Raw genomic sequence first — 21,831 nt, 5'->3', positions numbered from 1 at the left:
GTTCGGGCAAGTCAGAATATAACGTCCTGGGTGCCCACAATACAGACATAGATTATTCACCTTACGTTGTTCATTCTCTGCTGCTGATAAGGTACCCCGTACTCCACCAATCTGCATAGGCTCCCCCTCACTGCTCCTTCCTCCCTGACCCTTAGCCAATGGTGCAAAGGGTACCACCTCTGCTCTCCTTTTATCTCCCTTGCGTTCAATCATGCGATGATCCAACCTCAAGGCTAAATCAATCATTGCTGTAAATGAACTAGGTTGAGGTTTCACCTGAGCAATCGCATCCTTTAATTCCTCCTTCAACCCATGATAGAACAAAACTGTCTGCTTATTTTCTGGCCAATCTGTCTCAATGACAGGTCTGTTCAACTGAGTCACATATGATACCAAATCTCGAGTTCCTTGTCTTAACACCAACAATTCCTTGTCCTTTGCCAATGAAACATCCCTACGATCAAACAATCTTCCAAATTCTGCACAAAAAAAATCCCAATTATATAATAAGGGGTCATCCTTTTGCACCAGAGGCATTGCCCAAGCTGCTGCATCCCCCGTTAAATATGAAATTACAAGTGCCCTCCAGGCCTGAATTGTTTCAAAAGCAGTGGGTTTGCATAAGAAATGTAGTCTACACTGAGTCATAAACGTCATATATTTCTTTGGATCCCCAGCAAAACTTTCCAGAGCTGCCAAAGGCACACTACTAGGGGGCTGCACAATCACTGTAGCTGGTCTTCCTGCTGTGACCCCTGTAGATGACCCTGCACTCTCCAAAGGGGTACCCTGTGCTATAAACCTTGCACCTGTGCCTTTAGGGTACCTGATTCCTGTCTAGCATGAGCTAACTCCAATTGAATGTCCTGTAAAGCCTTTAGCACTTCTGCTAATGAGGGAGAAGTCAACTCCATTTGGCCTGGGTGGTTCAATTACCCCGAAATCGGGGGCAGATAATGTCAAAAACTCAATAGGGATAAAAGGGTGTCCACCCCCTCTCCCGAACCACAGAAGCCGAACAGTTCGACCCTCCCACTGTGGTTGGCACGAGCACCTGGATATTGATAACACAGGTAACCACGTGGTAGACAATGGGGGAAGAAGGAAGTTAGGGAAAGGGGTGGACAGATAAGGGAAAGATAGGGAAGAGATATCATGCATTTACATATAAACATATACTACTGAGACTACTCCAGAATGAACCTGTAATCCTGAACCTAACCTCCAAAGCCTAGTTTTTCCTACTCCTGTCTCAGTGATGTATTGTTATGTAATCACTACCTCCTATCACATACACATTTAACACAACCTAGACTTACAAAATAACATGTTGTCACAGTCTTTCCAACAAATAACTCATAAGGATAACACTGAAAGACAAATGCTGGACATCAAGCAATATGACACAAACAAGGGGAGCTCCCGGGGATGAAAAAACAGTACACATTGCCCCTACGGCTGGCAATATAAAGCAACATAAGATTACATTTAGCAGTACTCTCCGCAACTAGAAGAGCACCCTTTCTCAGCATGTAATGCTTCTTGCAAGAGCACTAATACGTGCTGCTAACCTCATGAGAGTCTGTGTAGCCATTACATTTTCATAACGTAAGAGGAGAAAGAAAGTGCCCAGGATTTCCTTCACAAAGCCTTGTCAACTGGTTTTGTGGAATCAATAAAGCATGGCAATAATAGTCAAACGTCCCACTCTGATTCAAAGAAACATGTGCCTGAACCTTTTTCCAACATAAGTTCCCATTAGCATAATGGGCGTGCAAGAGAAATGCCAACATTAATCAGGAGATATAAATATATTAAGCACTGAGATGCGTGCCCAAGTGCCCCGTGAAGACACCCCAGCATTGTAGAATGAAGCGTTAAAGCAGGCAGTGCCAGTGCTGCTCACCGCCGTGACCTGGAGAACTGCACTCGCTCGCCTCCGTTGCCAGCAAAGTCATCTGCTAATGTTCTGTCATGATTCCTGCCCCTCATGTCCACAGCCCTCCAAGATGACAGGCTGGAGCCAGGCCACAATCACATACATGGCCCTCAAGGGCCTCTCCATCCCTCCAAAGAGCCATTTGGAGTCAGACTTGGCGCTTGTGGCACCAGCCTAACTCACTCCCATAGGATAACATTGGGGATTGGACTTGTAGTGCATTGATGGGGACAAGATGGATGCCCCCACATATTTCGGTTCCCAGAACTGCATGTGCTGTCTAGTCTTTTGGGTGTGGTTCAGCCCAGAGGCACCTGGGATACCCAGAGACTATTTACGCCACACCAAGGCTGAGAAACATGCTTTGCGTTTTCTGCACCTGCAGCGTGACACTCACTGTGTTCGGATCGATCTCCAGTAGGCCTGCATCTTTCTTCTGCACTCAGCTCCTGCAAGAACAAGAACACCGTTAGGAACAGCCTTACCTTGCGGCGTTCTGCCCATCAGTCATCGCTCCTTTTGTTCTGCAGGCATCTTCGGCGGTGTCATTCCCATCCCGGCACGCCGCTTCCTAAGGAAAAGGGAAAAGAACAGAAAAAAAGGCATTAGTAAGCATTCTGCAAATCTTCGCTTATTTTTAAATACTGTACGAGCTTCAAACGCTTACCTGAATCCCAGCCACTCTGGGGGAACTCTGTCTCCGGAACTTCTCATCCATCTGCAAGAGGGAAAAGACACTCCAGGTTAGCGTGGAAACATCTAGAGGCGCTGCATACTGCGCTTACCCACCACATTTGTTCTTCATAACCGGCATCCACACTGAAAAGGTTGCGGCACCTAAAAGACACTGAAAAATAACTCAGTTCAATGCAAATACAAAAGGGGTGCATCGCGCATCGTGCTCTCACTCACCTTCAGCGCTACTCATCTCAGCAGCACGCCGCCATCCCCGGACGCCGGCCATCATCTAAGGAAGGAAAGGAACGAAGTTAGAGAACTGTTCAAAAGACTCATTATACTTACCTGTCAGACTCTTGCCAGTGAAGTAACTAGGCAGCAACGAGCCCGCATCAATCAACGCGCCCCTGCGCTGATGGCAGGACGGAGAGCACACTATCCAAGAAAACAAGGTGAGCTGTGGATCAAAGGGAAGGGTTGGACCCCGGGGAAGAAGGGGTTCAAGCACACAGAGACAATAGGGAGTTAAACTCTACCAATCCTGTGTTTCAGGCCCAGTCTCCAGTCGAATAGCCTCCAGGGAAGGGTTCAAGGTCGTAAGAGGTCAGAACAGGCTGAGTGACGTCCCCGTGGATACCAGGTGAGCGTTACACTTCCATATCTCTCTTGATTCCTGGATTTTCTTGAGCTCCTTCCAGCGTACACGATGACCGCCCATGCTGCAATCATCAATTATCCGCACCTGAGCACGGGCGGCCGGCAGTTTAAATAGACATTCTAATTACTCCCATCTGGCGCGTAGCGCGAAACCCAAGAACTACACAAGCCGGGAAGTGTAGTGCAACGGCTACTTACTATACTTCACAAGTCTTTTTCTGCCCCAGACCCTATTCCTGACAGGTGGTATTGTTGGGAGATCTGTTATAAGTTCTGTTTGCATTAATTGTCTTTTCAAAACCTTAACTTTTTCAGGAACAGGGTACATATCGAGATGGGGCGTGTAGAGTGCACGTAATCTGTTGTACTCTAGGATGCAAAGAATGTCAGCCTTCACTTTGCATCAAAATTGACTAGAAATAGTCCTTTGAGTGTACGTAGACGTGAAAGTGCTACATAACTCATACCTTCTTTAAAGACTGTGCTGCCAATGTCAATCAATGCCTGGTCTAGGGTTAGGCCTTGTGATTTTTAAATAGTGACTACATGTGCAAGAGACAGAGAGAATTGCTCTCTGCGTACATACATGTCTTTGCAAAGAAGGAATCGTGCTGTTGAGCGTCCTATCCTTTTAACTTCTGAAAGTTTGTCAAAGTGGATGTTGACAAAACTGAATGTTGTTGTCATGTGGATTAATCTGTAAGCCAACAACTGTACCAATCGCTCCATTGACTAAACCTTGCGCCACGTCCAGGTTATGTTTCAGAATTACTCTGCAGTTTAAACACAACATTAGCATTTTCTCCAAACCAGCTGTGTTGGGGATACATTTTTCTGAGCTATTTAGTCATGCTGTTGCTTGTTAACATGTAGGGAGTATCATGCCGTGCACTCCCAGTTTGTCTGTGGATTTAATATGCACTATTGGTTGCATTTCTTGTTTAACATTGTCTCATGGAATTACGTACAGATTGCTAGGGTTGGCATTAAGGACATACATTTTACATTTCTTTGTGCTAATTGTTCCATGGCATCAGGTGCAGATGTGTCATGCCCATATAGCTCATGGATGAATCTACTATTTAAGGTAGATTGTGCATCTTTAGAAAGAAGACCAGTTGTAATGCTTCTTAAAATGATAGCATAGGTGCAGTCTGCAGACTGGCGCATTTTTTGAGTTAGTTCTCGGTATTGGAAATGTTGCAAGAGATTTACATTTCCTATGCTGCCTAGTGTGTTGCGGCACTGTTTGTGTCCTAAGATTTCTAAGATTTTAAAAATAGGTTCACCTTTCACTGGTGTTAATTGTAGGAGATCTCCAAAAACAATAATGTGTTTTCCTTTGTTTCAGAATTTTGCGTACTTCAGTAGCAGCTTCTGTTGATAGTTTGTAGTACTCTAATTTGTTTTGGTGCTCTACTCGAAGGAGCAGTAGTGGATGTAAAGTAACACCTCCTATGTTCTAGGCAGCAAAACCTGTGGGGGCTGTTACAACTGCTGAAAGGTTGTTGTTTGTTAACTTTTGTAGGAATTTGCTGATGATTTTAATGAAGAATGTTTTTCCCGAACCAGTTTCACCACTTACATATAGGAGTAGAGGTTTATAATTTTGACAGCTACAATTTATACTTTCATGCTTCAAACCATGTTCAATTTCTTTGGTCAATTCTAGAAAAATGCTAAGTTGCTGATCATTTATTTGTGATTTCAGCACTGAGAAGTTTTCTTCTTATTGCTCATATTGATACATGGTACTCTCTACTTCAGTCATGGCTAATTCTGCTTCGTTTCCAATGAGTGGCTTTTTGGTGGTTCTTGGTTCTTGGCTTCCTGTAACAGAAGGTTGATGTTACGCTCACCTGGTATCCACGAGGAAGCCACTCAGCCCTGGTTGGATTATTTGCACTCTCAAACCCTCTCCCAGTCCCTTGGTAAGGCCTCTGGTTAAAGATGGGTATGCAATATAGGAGAGCTAGATCCAATACCACATTGGGCCTCATTACAAGGTTGGACTAGCACCAATAACGGGACCGTGTCTGTCCTCGTTCAATGGGGACTTACCGGTCCAGTCCGTCCTTGGCGGGACCGGTAAGTCCCCATTGTAAAAGCCATTTCCCATTCCCATTTGAGACCCCATATGGGAAGGCGTCAATAACGGTACCGTTATTGATCCCGGTATCCCTTAACGGGTCCCGTACACAACGCCTGGTAAAACCAGGCGTTAAGGGAGGGACCCGCTAAGGGACCTCGGAATAGGGCGCACAGTGCCGGTAATCCCTTTGCACCCACCTCAGAATGAGGCCCATTGTCTTTATGTTTCCCCACCTCCCTTGGCCTCAACTCCTTCCTCTCCCTTGGGCCTTCTCCCCACCTCAATATTGCAAAAGGTGGATTCTCCATCCTGCTCCTCATGGCAGGGGCACGTCGAGGTGGCGGGCGAGCAGCGACCAAGTTACTTCACTGGTGCAATCCCCCCTGTGGGAATCCAGGCTTGCTGCGACTCTGTAGGTTTGCTGCTTTACAGTCTATATATGCGGTTCTTATGTTCCTCTTAGTTCAAATAATAATATCTTGCTTCATTCCTTTTAGGTATGGAAAGATATTTCGGTGTTGTTATGCAGTTTGAAGGATTAGCATGGGCCGGTAGGCGAAAGCGCGGTGTGCGCGATGCTGTCCGGTGAGTAATGCATGATGCGCGGCGCTGTTTCGCCTTTTATATTGCTAACCTGTGTCTTTTCTCTCCTTGCAGGTTGCGGTGTTCCTCGCCGAGTGCCGTAATGTTCCAGCAATGATACTTACCAGGAGATGACTACCCAGGTAAGAATTGTGTGGCTTTCTTAATTCGGGAGGAAACGTGAGTAAACACTTACTAATGCTGTCTTTCTTTCTCCTCTTTCAAGGTTATGGTATTCCAGGATGCATGCGGTGCCGGATGATGGAGTTCGTACCTTCAGGAGAGTGCAACTGTAGTCAGCAATGGATTGAAGACAGGATACTGTTCCAGGTAACTTTAGTAGTGTTCTTTCTCTCTCTGCAGTTCCTTGGTTTCAGGTAAGCTGGCAGCAAAGAACTGGACACAGTGAGCGTTACGTTGCCCACAGCAGAATAATGCAAAGCATGTTCTGCTGTTTGGGTGTGGTTTAAATAGTCTCAGGTAAAGTAGTCCAGGTAAAATAGTCCCAGGCCTGCCACACCCAAAGTAGTCCAGGTAAAGTAGTCCCAGGCCTGTAAAACCCAAAAGACTAGACCGCATAGCTCAGTTCCTTGTAACTGAGCTATGTGTGTGCCTCCATGTTGGCTGAACCCCCCCAAGTTAAATAGTCCCAAGTAAATAGTTCCATTCTAATGTTGGTCTTGATGATGGTTATGAGCCTGGCGTCAAAAGCGCCAGGACTGACTCCAAAAGAGTCTTGGATGAGGTTTTAAGGCTTTTGACCTGGCCCTAACTGGAAGGCTGACTTGCCAGTGAGGGCCAGAGGCAAGGGTCATGACAGCACTTCCCCTCAAGTACCCTCTCATGGTGGCACTTCTGCCTGGTCCGGGTTTGGCTGGGTAATTCTGATGGAACTTTTTAATTAAGCGAGGTGCATAGATGTATTCACTAGGTTCCCATGATCTGTCTTGAGGGCCGTATCCCCTCCTATCAACTAAGTAGTATAGTTTGGATCTGGTGTATTTTGAGTCTAGGATATCCTTTACTCCAAATTCTGGTTCTCCGTCAGCTAATACTGGTGTTGGTGGTGTTCTAACCCGAGTACCGGGTTTTACCGGTTTCAGGAGTGATACGTGAAACACAGGATGAATCTGCATAGTGGGTGGTAGGGCTAATTTAACTGCCACTGGATTTATTATGGATTCAATAGAATAAGGTCCCAGATATCGGGGACGAAAAGTCTGAGTCCCTTTTATGGGCACATACTTTGATGCTAACCAGACCTTGTCTCCAATTTGATAGTCAGGGCTTTACTACAATGTTGGTCAGCACATTTCTTTTGTCTGTTGTTGGCTTGGAGTAAATGTTCTGCTGCTTCTTTGAAGGTTTAGGAAATAGTTGTATGTAGGGTTTTAACCGCTGGCATTTCCAGAGGGGTTGGGAGATCCAATTCTGAAGTATGTGGATGTCTACCATATATAGTGTAGAAAGGGGTTTGTCCAGTGCTGGTGTGTAATGAATTATTATAGGTATATTCAGCTATCCATAACAAGTCCTTCCAATTTCTTTCCACTTGATGTAACATGCAACGTAAGTATTGCTCGAGGGTTTGGTTTGTTCTTTCTGTTTGGCCATCTGTTTGAGGATGGTGCCTTGTGGATAGTCGAATGTCAATTTGGGCCATTGAACAGCATTTCCTCCAGAAGTGGATACGAACTGACTACCTCGATCTGAGATCAAGACCAATTGAAAGCCATGTAGCCGTATGAGTTCCTCCAGGAATACTTTTGCTAAATTGATGCATTTGGAAGACACTTAAAAGGAATAAATTAACACCATTTTCTCCAGAAGTTGGATACGAAATGACTACCTCGATCTGAGATCAAGACCAATGGAAAGCCATGTAGCCGTATGAGTTCCTCCAGGAATACTTTTGCTAAATTGATGCATTTTGAAGACACTTAAAAGGAATAAAGTGTGCCATTTTAGAGAACATGTTGGCATGACCACACCTAGATGGAGTCCTAGGCGTTGGCCTGCGCCGCGTCTGGATGGGAATGTGAGGGCCAACAAGTGCCACATTCAGACAGAACTGTGAATGTTAGCATGATAAAGGTCAGGTAACCCACTAGCCAATATAAGATCAAACTCTGTATACTTATCTCACTCAAAAAACTCCTGGATGGAGTCCTATGCATTGGCCTGTGCCTTGTCTAGATGGGAATGTGAGGGCCAACAAGTGCCACACTCAGACAGAACTGTGAATGTTAGCATGGTAAAGGTCAGGTAACCCACTAACCAATATAAGCTCAAACTCTGCATACTTATCTCACTCAAACTCACACAACCATCTCTCGCACAACAAGCCGCACGCACTTCACAACACTGCAACAACACATAAGCCGGAACAAAAGCACACGCAGACTGACTCTGATCCGATACCCGCACCATAGCTCAGCACCCAGTGTATACTGAGTTGAAGCTGCCAACAGAACACCACTCCTCTCACTATCCTACTCCCTTCTTCAACTTACTAACCCATCCCACCTTTATCGTTTACAGATCCGCCTGAGCGCCTGGGGACCAATTCCGTTGGTGACGGTGTGCGGTACAAATACCTTTAACATTTAACATTTAACATTTAACAAGTCTACAACTACTAAGATGTATAGTAAGTTGAATCCTTTACTGGGAGGTAGATCTGTAATGAAATCAAGGGACAGTGTGTGTCATGGTGCGGGAGGAATTTCCAATGGTTGGAGACCAGCTGGTTTCTGCTTTTGGGACTTGTTTTGTGCACACACACCGCAAGATTGGATAAATTGTATGATGTCTTTACGCTATGTGGGTCACCAATAGTTTTGTTTTACTTTAGCTAAAGTGTTGGCAAATCCAGGATGACCTTCAATCAGGGAGTCATGATAACCCGAAATAACCTGCTCTTGTAAATCTTTACTTGGCAAGTATAGACGGTTCCTAAAATATGGTAACTGGTCTTTAATGGTGTAATGTTCTCCTTGAGTACACCACTCTTGTGAGAAAGTGGGATCCATTAAGAGTTGGATCTTGTTTTTTTGGAGTTCACCCTGTGTCAATGCTGTCGTAAGACCCAGGAGTTTGTCTTCTGGAATGATGGCTACTGGATCTGGAGTTATGTATACCTTTTCATCAACACCCATGCGGTACAAGGTGCCAGCCTTTCCGTTTCGGACTCCTGGCCGGTAGGTGATCACATAGTCATATTCAGCGAAGAAAAGAGCCCACCGCAGTTGACGGGATGATTGAGCCTTTGCTGTTTTTAGGTATTGCAGGTTTCGATGATCAGTTATGACCGTGACAGTATGTCTAGCACCAAGGAGATAGAGTTGCCATGCCTTGAAAGCTGATTTTATAGCCAAGAGTTCTTTGTCTGTGATAGCATAGTTGAGTTCGGGAGGTGAGAATGTTTGTGACCAGAAGGCCACAGGGTGTAACTGGCCAGTTCATGGGTCCCTTTGTGAGAGAACAGCTCCCATAGCCATCCTATAGGCATCTTTTTTCAACTATATAAGGGAGGTCTGGGCGAGGATGCCGTAGAACTGGAGCAGAAGTTAATTTTTTCTTAAGTTCTTGAAAGGCCTTCTCTGCTTCTTCGGTCCAATGGAACTCTTTGTTTTTTCTCAATAGTGATGTAATTGAATGCACTATTTGGGAAGAATCTGGGATGAATCGGCGGTAAAAGTTTGCAAAGCCCAACATATTCTGGATTCCTTTAAATGAAGTTGGTGACGGCCAGTTAAGAATGTCATCTACCTTGTGCCTATCCATTCTGATACCTTTTGCTGTGAGGATAAAACCAAGGAACTCCACTTCGGTGACATGAAAAGAGCATTTTTCGAGTTTAGCATACAGTTTATGTTGGCAGAGTTTAGTAAGGACGGAGCGGACATGCCTGATATGGTCTTCTTTTGTAGCAGAATACACTAAGATGTCATCAATGTAAACCAGGGCGCAAACGTCGATTACTCCCGCAAAACATCATTCATAAAGTACTGGAATGCAGCAGGAGTGTTGCAAAGTCCAAAAGGCATTACCTGGTATTCATACAAGCCGTATTTGGTACGAAAGGCGGTTTTCCATTTGTATCCTTTCTTCACTCGAACAAGATGGTAAGCCCCCCTAAGGTCCAGTTTGGTATAGATTTGGGCGTCTTTGACTTGATCCAATAATTCGGGAACAAGGGGCAGTGGATAACGTTTTTTTACTGTGATCTGGTTTAATGCGCGATAGTCGATGCAAGTCCTCAAATCTCCTTCCTTCTTTGGTACGAAGAATAAAGGACTGCTGCCGGTGATTTCGATGGGCGGATAAATACATTTGCCAGGTACTGATCAAGATAAGATTTCAAATGGAGGTTTTCTGGTTCAGTAAGTGCATAGATTTGACCACAAGGAATTTGCGCACCAGATATGACGTCGATCTGACAATCGTAGGGCCTGTGCGGTGGTAAAGTAGTGGCTTGTTCTTTCTGGAACACGTCTTGAAAATCTTGGTATTCATTTGGTTAGAGTACTAGTCACACCTAGTACAATCGCCGCCGTACTGGGAGTAGCAGATGTACATAAATCTGTTTTCCCCTTTTCTTGGTAATAACAGGTGCAAGCACAATCATCGGAAAAGGCCAACTTCTTGGCACGCCAATCTATTAGAGGATTGTGAGCTACCAACCATGGCATCCATAAGATTAGTCGAAACTGAGGAGCTTTGATGAGATCAAATGCAATAGATTCTCGGTGTCCATCCTGGCCCAGTATGGTTAGTGCTGCTGTACATTGGGTTACTTGTCTGGAAGCTATTTCTGTCCCATCAACAGTAGTAATTTTTCAGTAGTCGACTTAGAGCATAATGGAAGCCCCATCTCTGCTGCCAGAACTTGGTCTACATAATTCCCAACTGCTCCACTGTTATGTATGCTTCGACAACATGCATCTGAGTCGGTTGTTGGTGATTGTTCAAAATTACTGGTAATGCAAAGTGTGAGGTCTGTGGCTCATCATTCTCGCTCGACAAGCCGACCTCTACGCTTGCCGGCTTGGTAGTTTTCTGACTCCTTGTTATTATCTTCCTTCTCTGTGGCTCCAACAGTTCTCCTTGGTGTTGTTTCACTGGACATTCTTTGTCCAGGAAATGGCCTGATTTTCCGCAATATAAGCATAATCGCTGTTGCCTTCTCTTGTCCCTTTCAGTTTTAGTTAAAGGGGGCCGTACACCTCCGATTTGCATGGGTTCTACCGTGTTTTCCAATGTACGTGGAACATTATCCTTTAACCGGACATACACAGCTCGAGTGTCTAACCTTATCCGGTCCGCTTTTCGGTCTTGTAATCTGTGATCTAATTGCACCACAAGGTTGATGGATTATCCACAGTCTTTAGGTGGGTTTAGGTGACATCCTTTAGTTCCCCACGTAGACCCCGATGAAATAGTGTGGTCCTTTTTTCCTCAGGCCACCCAGCTTCAACGACTACTCTGTTAAATGTTGCTATATATGTAAGCAAGTCTTGACTTCCTTGACGGAGTGACAAAAGTTTGTTGTCTAATTCTTGGCGTTGGTTATGATGAGCAAAGAGTTTTTCCATTTCCATCTGGAAACCCCCAAAGTCATGTAACAATGGGTTATCCTGACTTACCAATGGTACCGACCAATCTGCAGCACTGCCACTCAGATAGGACAAGACAAAAGCAACCCGTGCTTAGTCGTTAGGAAAAGACCCAGGTCTGCAAAGAAAATGAAGACCAAACTTGTTCATGAACATTGCGTACTTCTTGGGGTCCCCTGTAAATCATTCAGGTGGAGCTAAAGGAACTGCCCTAGGAAGGGTTATTTGTACTGGATTGTTGGAATAAGTTGGTACAGGTGCTGGCGGAATGTTACCAGGCAATGGGGTCTGTCCTGCCTGTGATTGGAGCAATTGTCTACTTATTTCGTCGGTACGATCCTTAGTAACAATCAAATCCCTCCTAAGAGTGTTGGTTTCTTGCCTGGCTGAATGTACTTCAGCGCGTAATTGTCCCAACAACTGAACTAAATGGTCAGTCTCTGAAGTCTCCATGACGCCCAGGTGGATAATATTATTGAGGCTTTGCGTTCTCTTACGCTCACTTGGTATCCACGGGAATGCCACACAGCCCTGGTTGGATGATTTGAACTCTCGAACCCTCTCCCAGTCCCCTGGTAAGGCCTCTGGTTAAAGATGGGTCTGCAATATAGGAGAGCTGGATTCAATACCAGATTGTCTTTATATTTTCCCACCTCCCCTGGCCTCAACTCCTTCCTCCCCCTTAGGCCTTCTACTCACATCAATATTGTAAAAGGTGGATTCTCCGTCCGGCTCCCCATGGCAGGGGCGTGTAGATGTGGGGGGGCGAGCAGCGACCAAGTTACTTCACTGGTGCAAGCCCCCCTGTGGGAATCCAGGCCTGCTGCGACTTGGTAGGTTTTCTGCTTTACAGTCTTTATATGCAGTTTTTATGTTCCTCTTAGTTCGAATAATAATGTCTTGCTTCTTTCCTTTTAGGTATGGAAAGGTATTTCGGTGTTGTCATGCAGTTTGAAGATAAGCATGGGCCGGTATGCGAAAGCGCAGTGTGCGCGATGCTGTCCGGTGAGTAATGCACGATGCGCTGCGCTGTTTCGCCTTTTATATTGCTAACCTGTGTCTTTTCTCTCCTTGCAGTTTGCAATGTTCCTCGCCGAGTGCCATAATGTTCCAGCAATGATACTGACCAGGAGATGACTACACAGGTAAGAATTGTGTGGTTTTCTTCATTCTGCAGGAAACTTGAGTAAACGCTTACTAATGCTGTCTTTCTTTCTCCTCTTTCCTAGTTATGGTATTCCAGGACGCATGTGGGGACGGTTGATGGAGTTCGTACCTTCAGGTGAGTGGAACTGAAGTCAGCGATGGATTGAAGACAGGATACAGTTCCAGGTAAGTTTCGTAGTGTTCTTTCTCTCTCTGCAGGTCCTTGGTTTCAGGTAAGTTGGCATCAAAGAACTGGACACGGTGAGCGTTACGCAGTAGGGCCATGTAGTAAAGTTCTCTATGTTGAGGAGTTTTAAATGATAATTTCATATGATTAATTAGGCTGGGTATGGCAAGTTTGACAAGGCTTCCTTCACAAGCTGAGACCATGTATTTTCCATGTTTTTCATCTGGTTTCACATTATTTTTGTAGGAGAAATTGTCGGCTTTGTGGTACAGGCACATGTTCTCCAAAGCATTACTTCTGTTTGCCTAGCATGTTTCTAATAAATTGTTTTTTAAAATGTTCTGGCTGTTGGGATAATTTTTGGCTATTGTTTCTATGTCTTGGTAGGATTTCAGCACTCTTTTTCTGGATGCAGCTCGACCAAGGCTTAGCCAGACTATGGGCCTGATCACGACTTTGGTGGTAACGCCGGCGGTATTACCGCCGGCGGAATTAGCCCTACCGCCGAACTCCCCTGTGCTAATAGCACCGGATCACTAGTTCGGCAGTAATGTAATTCCTCTTTCCCCATTGAGCCCATTCGGGAATGGGCTCAATGGGGAAAATTTGCGCTCTTACCGCCGGCGGATTTCCCGCCGGCGGTAATAGCGCACATTTTCAGTGGATTTCCCCCCAGCCAAGAGCTGGGGCGAAATCTGCCGAAGTCCTGATTTGGCGGACCCTTAAATCCAGCGGTAATAGCGCGACCACCGGATTTAAGGGTTACCGCCAAAGTCGTGATGAGGCCCTATGTGTTCAGATTTGCCATATAAGCCTGTGCCTGTTAAACGGTCTGCAGCTTCGCAGCATCCACATTCTCTATGGGACAGACTTTTTATGCCAAAGCTGTACAATTTTTGTGACAGTGTTTTGTCAGATGATATGTCATCCCTGAGGTCTTTTAGCTCTGTTTTCTGAGCTTTCGTTAGGTAGGCTGTGACATATCTTGCAACAGCAGTGGAATTATCTGTAATATATTATATGCCTATGTTTGCATTCCACAAGTGGGCAATGATTGCAATGTAATCATTGATGTAGTTTGAAGCTTCGTTTCTTTTAATGCTGTATGTGTTCTTAGGTGATTTGCCTTTCACACAGTGTCTAACAGAAGACATGAAGCTGTTTACTTGTCCTTTTGCTGAAGCTGGTTTAGGCAAACCAAAGCGGCATTTGGTGTAGTATTTACCTATTATTTTTTAAATATATCTGCGTCGGCAGTATTTGCCATACTTATGTTTTTGGAAGCGTATAATTTGTGTACGTAGCTCAGTATGTGTGGTTTGTGAAGGGATGTCGCAGGATATGTATTTATGAATAAACTGCAAAACAGTGGCATCACTGTCATGACTAAATTTAGGAGCATCTTTTATCCACAAAAGCATGTGGATGTGTGGTGCTCCTCTGGATTGATATTATTGTCTCCAAAAGAAGTGTTCCACTTCTCCGAGGGGAGGGATATTTTTATTACAGATGAAGTGCAGCACGGCAATAAAGAGGTGGTGAAAGTATATAGATACATTTACAGGGTCAAGAGAGCGGAGTGTTTTAATGTCTATTCCTTCTTTGTTTTGGTTTGCTATGCATAGGAGGTCATGCAAGTCATCCCATGCATATTCTGCACAACTTAAAGTAACAAACCATGTGGGTGGGCCAAGGTCCCTTAGCATACAACGTACATCAGCGTGACATTATAACCAGTACTCGTTTGTCCCACACATGTTTGCCGAGAAATTTGTGATACTTGACTGCAAAACTTCATCTTTGTCTTTTATCTTTTGAAGTAATTGGGTAGCAGAAATGTTTAAAAAATGTGCCGCCTGTTTTCAATGTGTGTGCAACTCCGGTATCCAGTCATAATTTCGAATACAATATATTCGAATGCAAAAATGTCGAAAATATAAAGTCGAAAAACAAAAATGTCGAAAACAAAAATGTCGACTTTTTTTCGATTTTATGTGTAAATAATAAATATTTTATTAAACTTTTTTTTAGAATAATTAAAGGTATTTCCATGGGGGGTGGGGGTGATGGGGAGGATGGGGGGGGGTTGGGGATAGGGGTTTGGGATGGTTTTTTAAATAATGAATTAATTATTTAATATTATATTAAAGATTTTTAAAAAATAATTAAAGGTATATCTATGGGGGGTGGGGGGGATGGGGAGGAGGGGGGGGGTGGGGTAGGGGTTTGGGATGGGGGGTTGGGGGGGGACCCCCCCCCCATAATAAATGTTACTATCTGGGTAAAAAAAAAAACAAAAAAAATGTTTTGGGTTTTCGATTTTTTTTCGACATTTTTTTTTCGAAATTATGACTTTTCCTATTATATGTATGTTTTTCGACTTTTTTACATTCGACATTTTTTTTTCGACATTTTTGCTATTCGACATTATGTTTTCGACTTTTTGACTATGAACCTGCAACTCCGTAACATAGAGTTGCTAGTTCACTTTTGAACAGGAGGTGGAATATGTATTCAACATTTTGTCTGAATTTGGGGTCTTCAGAATACATTTGTGAAGAGCGATATTCTGATGCTGTTATTTGTGTGGATCTTTCATCATCTCTTCCCCTTTTTCCCGAAGGAAAAAGTAGAGGAAAGGCACATGCTTCTACAGTTTTCTCCCATATGCTGATTGGAGATCCTTTGGCTTGACACATTTGATACGTTTCTAATGCATCGTCTATGGTGTCTTTGGAGTGTAGTGGGTGAATTGTATACTGGTCTAAAATATTGAATGCAGTAATAGGATCTACAAGTTCAAATTGGCCAAATGGTGATGAATTCTGAATTAGTTGGGTGGTTTCCCTTAAGTTCTGATCAATGTTTATATCTTTGCATTACTCATTGTTTTCTTTTAGATATTGTAGAGCTTTTCTAACTTTAAGTCTACTAGTTGTTGCCAAATATGTTTGTCTTTCATGGTACACCATTAACTAGGATGATCAAAGATTGATCTATTGGCCATTTCACTCCTAGAGTTTCTAGATTTTCATTAAGATCTAATGGCAAATATACAACTTTGCCACAAATGCCTTTTAGTAATTCAGAAGGAGGCAATTTGGCTGCTTTGGGTTGAAGACGTATCATAGCTTGAAATTGGTTTACTGTTTAGATTATAATCCTCTCATACAAATTAAACTGTTGAAGAGGTTTTGGAAGTGGGAATATTTCAAAGTTATTAGTGACAGCACGTGTAGGCATTTGGTTATTATCACGCTTTGTATTGCAGTTTGTGTAAAGTATTGAGGGGTCACTACATTTGTATTCATGTTCTGTTATAAGATATAGAGCTAATTGAAACCATTGGGATTCCTCATTGTCTTCCATTTTGTAAGTCATATCTACAATTTGTGTGCTCTTTTTATGAAAAGTTCTGTGACAACACACACATTGTTGGTTTGGTACTTCAGCAGATGTGCTTTTAAACTTCACTATTTATTTTTTGTATGTGTTTATTAGAAGATTGGCGTTTGTAAGGTTTGTGCTAATGTTCTCCAAAGTTACAGACTTTTCTAAGTCATCTTCACTTCCAAAATATTTACTTTGGATGTGTTCTATTTGTTGAAGGAGTTCGTTGGCTGTCCCATGTAGGAGAATGTAATTAAAATGTTGCAGTTGTGAAGCAGAACTTTTTGCATAGTACAGTCTCTGCAGAAGATTCCTTATAGTGGAATGGTATGTTGTGAACATTTTGATGTGGTGGAAAGTGCTTTTGCAAGCAGGTCCCGAAATGCAGGCTAAAGAATATCCTCACAGTCCAGTGTAGTTGGGCACTGGACAGGAGTGCATGGTCTGTACGTTTTTATTCTAATGTTGTCTTTTACTTTCACAAAGTGATTGAGAAATTGTCGTTAAGATTTGAAGGATTGTTGCTGTAAATTACACATTGACATGCATACCCATTTGTAGAATGGACGGATTGGTTGGGTGGAAGGAACAGTTGATTGAAAGCTTGTTGGGGATGTTTTTTCAATAAGGGTTGCTTGTGCCATAATGGTGTTTTCTAGCATGTCATGCCCTCAGCCATTACTATGGATGGCAATTGGGATTTTCTGTTCTTGTTTATAAGCCTCTTCATTGAAATATGCGTCTGTGCTGCTTGCATGAATCCCTTCAACTTCACAGAAGTTTGCAAAGGTATCTATGTTGACATTGTGTATGTTTAGAAGTACTTTTTGTAATGTACTGATTAATTTTGTTAGTGGTTTCATTATGGTTAAAATGAATATAAATAATTTTCTTTTCAGCAGTCACCGAGAGCTTCCAAGATTAGTCTTCTGCAGTCATTTTTAAAAGTTGAGCGTTACTTTTCAGCTGTTATCATATGATTGTGAATTACTCTATGGTGAAAAGCATTTGGTAAAATTACTTTTTTGGAATTCTTAACTGTGGCTACGTTAACATTGGAAGATATAGTTGTAGGGTCATTAGCAGTTTTATTCTTCTTTATACTTTTATTTTTTTTCGTAAGAGGAGCCCTCGTTTTTTTTGTGGTAGCTGGTTCAGTTGTGTTGACTGACTGTATTAGCAGCTTTGTTTGAATATTTGCTATACATTCTGCTAGAGGTGGATGAGTATCTGGCATGCTTTTATTTTTATCTGCTCTATTTTTTTCTTTGTTTTCTACAGCTTTGCTTTTTAGTAGGCATTATTTTCTGTCTGTTGGAGAAAAAAGGAAAGTGCGGGTTTGAAAGTTGTGGAATATGTGCGCGTGTATTGTAAATGAGTGTGTGGATATGAGGGCAGACATAAATAGAGGGCTGTGTGATTGTGCAATGATCTGCTAGTTGTGGTTGTGAAGGTTGTTAGAGTAGTTGTGTGTGTAGATGTGTGAAGGGCTTGGGTTAGTGTATAAGAGAGTGGTAGTGTGAATGAATAAGTAAGGACATTATGAAGTTTTCAGGATAATAGTGAGTGTTATGATAATGGTGTTCAGTTGAGAATACAAAGAGTGTACATGTTGAGGTGTAATGAATAAGAGTGAAATAAATGTTGTTGGTTTGAAAGTAATTTTGTAGGCTACTATGCGGCCACACTGTACTGTATGAGTAACAGAAAGAATACTACTACACTAGTACACTTGCTTTGTAGGATGTGAAGAGTAGTTTTCTTCAGGTTGCTGTCTTCCCGGGGGTTGTTGTTCACTGCAATTATCAAAGAAGAAAAAATGTGGGTATGTATGGTAATGGTGAAGTAATTTTAATACAAGAAGACATTATTTATGAATGTAGGAGGAGTTGTTGGGAAGAAGAGTTAATAGCATTGGGCCTAATTTTTTGGCAGCTAGCTTCCCGGTGCCACCACAACATTACAGGTCCTGTTGGCCTGGAAAGTCAGGTGCTGGAAAATGTTACTCCCCATTCCTGTGGAGTCGCATAGTAATCTACAGAAATAGGAACACAGGAGCACTGGGAACATTGCTAATGGGGCCGTAGGTCCTGTGATAAGTATGCCTAATTGGGCCGCAGCAAGAAAGCGTGACATTTTTATACAATTCAAAATGGAAAATGCTGAGCCTTTAAAAAGCTGTCCTTTATGGGAAGCTGTACATGAAAGTGGAAACATGGTTTTGTGGATTTATAGCAGCACCGTGCGTAACCTTTTTATTAAAAAAAAGAAATGGAGGTGGAAAATATTTGTAGAACACTTAAGTGGCACTTGTGTGAAGGTTTATTATGTGTCAGTACATGCATACTTGCTAATTATATGCATTGTAATGTATAGTTGCTTATTAAATGATGGTTGTTTTGTTTGTATTGTGTGGGTTGTGGTTGCACTATTTGCATTAGAAAAGGTGCACTGCAAGCCCCAGAATAAAGAGAAAAATCGAGGAGGCAATAAGCACATACAGATTAGAAAGTGGAATGTTAGCAAGTATGCATGTGCAGGAAAGTAAATGAAATTGCACACACTGAGTGTTATTGCAAAATGTTGGAGAACTTGTTTCCATTTACTTTAATGTATTTATAAAAAATTACACACAGCACTGTTGTAAATGTATACATGCATTTATTTGTTTTACTTGAAATGGTGCTGAAATAAATATTTGTAAATGCCATTTTTTATTCCATGTACATGCCATGCTTTAGTAACATACATGCAAGTTTTATTTTGCGTTTGCATTGTGGGAGTTTTAGTGTAACTTCGTTAGCGGGGGAAGTGGTGTTAAAAGTGACAGATAGAATGAATAACATAACACTTGGCAGTTTATAAATGGGTCATATTTGCAAGTATGCATGTACTGGTAATATATTGACCTTTGACACAGGATATGGCACTTTAACATGCTGTGCAAATGTTTTAAATGTGGCTTTTTTTTCTTTCACAAAAAAGACACAGAGAGTGCTGCTGAAATTGCAAATATGTATTTTGAAACAGTTATGAAAATCCTCATTAAAAGAAAACTTTGCAACCACACAGCATTGTAAGTAACTGCCACTTTATGTCAGGAGGTGGGACAAATGATAGTATGATTATTGAGTAGGTTAATACAGGGTAAGTGGCAGGACCCCTGTTTAAATGCATTTGTAAAAGAGATGGAAATGTAATTTTAAAAATACATGCATGCCTGTACTTTGTGTTGATAGATGCAGATGTGGTTGAATCTGCAAATAGAAATGTTGGAGATTTGTATAGTAGTTTTTGATGCTGGTGCTTGGAACTAACAGGAGACATGTACTCTGAGTGTTCAACAGTACATCTGAAGTGTTGAACTGAGATGACAGAGTTAGATGTAGAGTTTTGGGATGTGATTGGTGGATGGGTGTGTGACAGTCCGCGGACAGGGCGTGCCACATCCAGGTCTTTTAAGACTGCATGACATGAAAAGGTGACTGTAGGGATTAGCCAATGAGGTATTCTGGTTGTGCTTTATAAGAAGAGAGGTTAGCAGTTCTTTTCATTGCTGTGTGTAGAGTGCATGTGAGTAGTTGTAGGAAAGAAATTCTGAACCCCCCCCTAAAAAACAGATAAATGGTTCTTTTCAGAGCCACCACTACTGAGTAAATAACTTAAATTGCGTTTAATTTCTCTCCCCACCCCCTTCATTTGAACAATCTGTCCGGAAACACCACGGTCGTCCATGGACGGCACGTGCCACATCCGGGTCTTTTGAGGATGCCAGGCATGGAAATGGGACTGTGCAGCCAAGGAGATTAGCCATTAAGGTTTCCTGGGTGTGGTATGCAAGGAGAGTGTCTGGCAGAAGGTGTGTTTGCTGAGAGGAGTGCAGATGGCTATGCCTTTCAGGAGTGTGTGGATTTTGGGGGACTTGTGGAACTATTGGTTGAAGGTGTATGCAGAGCAGTGTGGAGTGGCTGAAAATCTTGGATTTTATGATGTTCATGTGCAATGGTATGGAGTGCGCGGCATGAAGTGGGTGGACTTGCTTCCCTTTTGTGTCAATTTGGTCACACTGCAACATCCAGACATCATCATTGTTCATTTTGGAGGGAACAGTTTAGGGTATGCCACTGTGAAGAAAAAGGGGACTGTGCAAGTGAGAAGGCAGCTCAGTAGAGCTTCCACAAGCAAAATGGGCAAAAAACTACATTTCCCATTAGTCTTTGCTGGGAGTCTTGCCGGCAGTTGGAAGGAGCAGGTGTGTCCCTCATTAGGGTACTTAAGCCACTCCCAGGCCCATGCTGCTTGTTGGTGATTGTTGGTATGCAGGCACGAGCCGGAGGAGGAAGGCATTTCATGTAAGGTGTTTGAGACTGGAGAAACCCGGGCCCGGTGGTGATTTGCAGCGCTCTATCCCTCGAGCAGTTCACGCTCATGTTCCAGGTGACTGGGCCGGGCGGTGAAAACGCTTCTGCAGAGCTCTGTCTCTCGGGGGCACAAGCGCTAATGCGATGGTGAGGCCTTCAACGCTGGATACCACATTGCCAGGGGAGGTGCTGGCAAGCTCCCCACCTCCAGGTCTCAGTTAAGTGTTCCTTACATTTTTTACATTACAATACATTACAATATTTCTTTGTATAGACACACCGCTCCTCATTTACGTGATTTCTTTCCTCGTGCTCTGCGAAGAAGGGAGATTCAGAGCTGTGGAGAACCGCACGTGTATAGTCTTGATTAAGGGCACATGAACGCTCACTAGGCATGCTGTGACTTGCGGAGTGAGAGCGCTCCGAATCATTGAACGCAGACAAAGACACTGTTTAGGAAACGCAGGGACTTGCTATGTTTGTTCGTGGCTGCTTGCTTTTTGTTTCATTTCCTGTATAACAGAGTAATTTATGTTCAAGGTTTGAAGTACCCTTCGCCGGGTGACACGGCAGGAGGGGGGAGAGTCATTACCATAAGTATGCCATGCAGCCTCAGAAGATATCTTGTTGCTTGTGCTTCATGTTGTATCATGTGTGTTGCTGCAAGTTATCTATGGCCTTCAATAACATTCAATGTGCTTATGTTTGTTGCTGCTTCAGGGGTGGCCAGGAATACAGGAGTCAGGTTACATCCTAATTAAGAAAGGTTCTACTAGGTGATAGTTCTTAGAGGCACAGGTTCTTTCAGGATATGTGTACATGTCATGTCTCTTTTCCTGTGATCCCCATTCCCATCCTCATGCAAGATTCCTAAACCTTTTTCCAGTGACCCTGACACCCCCTACCTATCCACAACCTCCCCCCCATTGGCGCCTTGTGGTGCCTATATATATCTAAATCAAGGTGCCAACCAAGGTGGGAAGGGTGAACTGCATTTGGCTTCCGTGGCTAGGAAGGAGTTGTGTGATACTCCAGGGGTGTGACATAATCACTAAACCCCAACTGGGTTAATTAAGCCACACAAGCCAGATGGAGTCCTCTCCACCCTTAAAAGAGGTGCTAAAAGCATTACAGGATATACAGGCAGAATTGATTCAGTCTCGGTAGGAGAATAATGCCTT

Source organism: Ambystoma mexicanum, chromosome 6q, assembly GCF_040938575.1.
Source record: "Ambystoma mexicanum isolate Mex_15411 chromosome 6q, UKY_AmexF1_1, whole genome shotgun sequence".
Lineage (NCBI taxonomy): Eukaryota > Metazoa > Chordata > Amphibia > Caudata > Ambystomatidae > Ambystoma > Ambystoma mexicanum.
The sequence above is the reverse complement of the archived record's forward strand: the minus strand, read 5'-3'. Positions refer to the sequence as shown.